Genomic DNA, 5,356 nt, shown 5'->3' on the forward strand with positions numbered 1-5,356 from the left:
GAGATATGACATTTCGGGACCTAGGACATCTTCATGGTCCATTTTGGGACGAAATGGATCAGTGTCCATACCGAAAGATCTCACGACCATGGGACTGGTCAGAGGATGGCAATCGGCCATATTGAATCTCTTGAGTACCTTTTCAGTGTATGCCATCTGATGCAAAAGGATCCCATCATTTATGTACTCAAGTTGTAATCCCAAACATTCATGGTCCATTTTGGGACGAAATGGATCAGTGTCCATACCGAAAGATCTCACGACCATGGGACTGGTCAGAGGATGGCAATCGGCCATATTAAACCTCTTGAGTACCTTTTCAGTTTATGTCATCTGATGCACAAGGGTCCCATCATTTATGTACTCAAGTTGTAATCCCAAACAGAATTTTTTTTTCCCGAGATCTTTCATCTCGAATTCTTTATTAAGGTATTCAACCGTTTGGGAAATCTCTCTAGAGGTTCCAATGATGTTCAGATCATCAACATATACTGCTACGATCACGAACCCTTGATTTTCGAATTTCTTAATGAAAATACATGGACTGATAGGGTCATTTCTATATCCCTCTTTCACTAGGTACTAACTGAGTCTATTGTACCACATCCGTCCAGATTGTTTCAGTCCATAAAGAGATTTATTCAACTTAATACAATGTTGTTCTCGAGAACTCTCTTTGTTTTTCAATTCGATACCTTCTGGAACTTTCATATAGATTTCATTATCCAGTAGACCATAAAAGTATGCGGTTACAACATCCATTCTAAAAGTATGGGGAAATTGTGTCTATTATTAATGAATCAGAAGGTCCCTTTATATAGGGATTACAAAATATAGAAATATGGAAAGAGTACAAAACCTAATCCAACTAGAATTAAGAAAACTACTAAAACATGGAAAAGGAAATTGGGCCAATCTGGCCGACTCTAAACCTCCATGGCCGGCTGGGCCTTATCTTCTGGTCTTGGTTATTGGCCATCCACTTAATGATTTATAACACTCCCCCTTGGATGCCATAACCATATAGGTTTGTAACATGCTCAATGTTGCCTCATAAAAACCTTTCCAGGAAAACCAAAAACCCAATGAGGGAAAAATGGAAACCGTGGTTAAGGGAAAAAAAGTACAACACCTGATACTCCCCCTGATGAATGCATCACTGAAAATCCTTCAGCTAACGAATTCCTATCTGATATGTAAGCTTCTTGAATGTTGAGGTTGGCAGAGACTTGGTGAAAAGGTCGGTTGAATTGTCACTGGACCGAACTTGAACCACTTGAACTTCTTTAGCCTTCTGCAGGTCGTGGGTGAAGAAGAACTTGGGCAAGATATGCTTTGTCCTATCTCCTTTGATGTGTCCATGTTTGAGCTGAGCTATGGAAGCTGCATTGTCCTCATAGATAACTGTTGGTGCTTCTTTTCCCACGGCTAAACCACTATCTACTCGGATGTGGTTGGTCATATTCCTCAACTATACAAGCTCACGGCTTGCCTCATACATTGCTATGATCTCGGCATGGTTGGAAGATGTGGCGACAAGTGATTGTTTCGTGGATTGCCAACATACTGCAGCTCCACCATGTATAAAAACATATCCAGTCTGAGATCTAGCATTATGTGGATCAGATAAGTATCCTGCATCAGTATATCCGACCAAAATCTCTTTTGGCCGGTTAGTATAGAACAAACCAAGATCTTTTGTTCCTTGCACATATCTAAATAGATGTTTTATTCCATTCCAGTGCCTCTGAGTTGGACAAGAGCTAAATCTAGATAGTAGATTCACGGCAAAACAAATGTCTGGTCTAGTGTGGCTAGCCAAATACATTAAAGCTCCAATGGCACTTAGGTATGGCACTTCCGGACCGAGTACTTCCTCGTCCTTCTTTTTTGGTCCGAATGGATCTGTCTCTGGGTTGAGAGACCTTACGACCATAGGACTCAACAACGGATGAGCCTGGTCCATATTAAACTTCTTGAGTATCTTTTCTGTATATGTCAACTGATGCACAAGGATTCCATTGTTTACATACTCAAGTTGTAGTCCCAAACAGAACTTAGTTTTTCCTAAGTCTTTCATCTCAAACTCTTTCTTAAGACATTCAACTGTTTGGGAAATCTCTTCAGAGGTTCCTATGATATTCAGGTCGTCCACATATACCGACATGATTACAAAACCCTTGTTGTCGAATTTCTTGATAAAAATACATGGACTTATTGGATCATTCTTATAGCCCTCTTTTACTAGGTACTCAGATAATCTATTGTACCACATTCAACCTGATTGTTTCAAACCGTACATGACTTTATTCAGCTTAATGCAATGCTGTTCTCGAGAACCTTTCTTATCTTTGAGCTCAATACCCTCTGGAACTTTCATATACATTTCATTATCCAGTGGGCCATATAAATATGCGGTCACTACATCCATTGGGCGTAAAGGACTTCTATTCTTATTGGTGCATTACAAGCCGGTATGTATGACTTAGTCACTCTATTCGGGTCAGCAAATGAATCTGGCAACTGATTAGCTAGCTTTTGTAGATGTATAATCTTTTGGACTTCCATATCACATTCTTTAGTCCGAGGATCTTGCCAAGATATTGATGGTCGAGACCATTCTATTTCTTTTACCAACCGGCTGTTATCTCCCCCTAAGGTCGGATATGTGGACTCATCAAAGTGTGAGTCTGCGTATCTGGCCTTAAATAAATCACATGTGGTTTGCTCAAGATACTTTATAATGGTTGGGGAGTCATATCCAACATATATTCTCATCCTTCTCTGTTTTCCCATTTTAGTTCTCTGTGGTGGAGCAATTGGAACATAAACGGCACATCCAAATGTTTTGATATGGGACACATCTGGCTCATGACCCGTGAGTAATTGGGATGGTGAATATCTATGATCACTAGATGGCCTGATGCGAATCAGTTCTGCTGCATGTAATACTGCATGTCCCCATCCTGATACCGGGAGTTTAGACCTCATGAGTAATGGTCGGGCAATCAGCTGTATGCATTTAATAAAAGACTCGGCCAAGCCGTTCTGTGTATGTACATGTGCCACGGAGTGTTCCACACTTTCCCCCATGGACATACAGTACTCATTAAACGCCTGGGACGTGAACTCACCAGCATTGTCTAGACGTATAGTCTTTAAAGGAAAATCTGGAAAATGTGCTCTCAGTCTTATGATCTGAGCAAGCAGCATTGCAAATGCCAAATTTCGTGTGGATAGTAGGCAGACATGCGGCCATCTGGTCGATGCATCAATCAGGACCATGAAATATCTAAATGTCCCACAAGGTGGGTGTATTGGTTCACATATATCTCCCTGAATCCATTCCAGAAAATTTATGATCTCCTTATTAACTTTGGCTGGTGATGGCCTAGTAATGAGTTTCCCTTGTGTACATGCTAAGCATGTGAGATTATTTGGGACAACTCCTTTGAATGTGTGACCTTGAGAATTCATTATCAACTTTCGCATCATACTACTACCGGGATGAACAAGCCGGTTATGCCATATAGTGAAATTTTTGCAGGCATTAGCCTCGATCATACTGATCTTTGCATAGTATAGACCAGTAGTCATTGCAGGTATAGTTTCTAGGATCTTTCTATTGCCTTGGGTGATCGAAATAATGTTAAGGAACTCTTTACTTCCTTCTTCCCATGTTTCAAGGTGGAAACCATTTAACCTTATGTCCTTGAAACTCAATAAGCTCCTTTTAGAGATGGGGGAATAAAAGGCATTTTTTATCTCTAGATGAGTGCCCTTAGGCATCAGAATGTATGCCTGGTTGTGGCCTTCAATAAGGCTGGCTACACCCGCAATAGTATGTATATTGGCACTTTGCATTGTGAGATTTATGAAATATCTTTTGTTTCTAAGAATTGTGTAACTTGATCCACTATCCACCACAAGTATACTCATCTCATCTTTCATTCTATATATAATAAGATTTATAATCTCAGAGACTTAAAAAAATTTTATAAAATAAAACTTCATATTATAAATCCAAAACATCAATAGTAATGAAAAACACAAAGCAATCATAAAACAATCAAACAAGATGTCGAATTAGTCTTTGAGACAATCTGACGTCTAATGATCCATAGGGTCATCCTTCTCATGGTCGAAATCATCATCAGCATCATACCCGTTATCATGAACCATATGTGCTTCCGGGTTCTTGTTCTTAAGACTCTCTTGATAGAGTCCACATAAATGCTTAGGGGTTCTACAATTCTTAGCCCAATGGTTACTCATCCCGCACCTGTGACAAACGGATTTGGTCGAGTAAGGAGGCTTGGATATGCCACCTCGACCACGGCCAAAAGTGCCTCTTCCACGGCCATAGCTGGAACCACGACCACGGTTATTGTGGTTTCCATGCCCACGGCCGTATGAGAAGTTGTCACGACCACCACGTCCCTTGTACCTGTTGGGGTCGAAAACGGTTACGACGAAGTTAACGTCCAAATCCCCGCAAAATACAAGTATGTCTTTTCGCAACAAATCATGCTCGGTCAAGAGAACGTCGCAACATATGTTCCCGAGATAAAGCTTCGTTCGAATTCTATTTAGATCGAACATAAGCCATCGGAAACATACCCAGACCGGTTACGGATAGGTCCGAGTATGACAATCGGAACACGGACGAACCAAGCTCGGTCATTACGCTACTATCGCACATGCACGCTGTCCGGTTGCTACGTAGCGACCGAGCGTTCGTTCCGCTCGGCTCGGTCGCTACAAAGCTCGGTCGCTACGTAGCGACCCAGCGTTCGTTCCGCTCGGTCGCTACGTAGCGACCGAGCGTTCATTCCGTTTGGTCGCTACGTAGAGACCGAGCTCGAGCCGAAGCTCGGTCGCTACGTAACGACCGAGCGGAACGAACACTCGGTCGCTACGTAGCGACCGAGCTTGGCTCGAGCTCGGTCACTACGCAGCGATCGAGCGGAACACGCGTTCGGTCGTTGCGTAGCGACCCTTTTCGAGCTCTTGTCTGATGTCTCGTGTTTTCTCCGCAAAGTTTGTCCCGCTCGGTCGCTATGTAGCGACCGAGCCCAAGCCGAAGCTCGTTCGCTACGTAGCGACGGAGCATCCATTCCGCTCGATCGCTACGTAGCGACAGAGCTCTTCCGAAACATCGATACGACAATTAGTCCATGCATTCTTGTCTACCCTTCGATGCTATCTCCCGAAGACCGTAGCAAACCCATTTCATGTTTCCCGCCGTTCTAAGTCATCGATCAAAATTTACGGGAAAAACCGCGGAAAGTTCATTCTTTATCGAAAGAAGTCGTAATAAACGCTTCGAGTCAGAAGACGGCCCAAAGGGACCTAA

Source organism: Brassica oleracea, unplaced genomic scaffold, assembly GCF_000695525.1.
Source record: "Brassica oleracea var. oleracea cultivar TO1000 unplaced genomic scaffold, BOL UnpScaffold00616, whole genome shotgun sequence".
Classification (NCBI taxonomy): Eukaryota; Viridiplantae; Streptophyta; class Magnoliopsida; order Brassicales; family Brassicaceae; genus Brassica; species Brassica oleracea.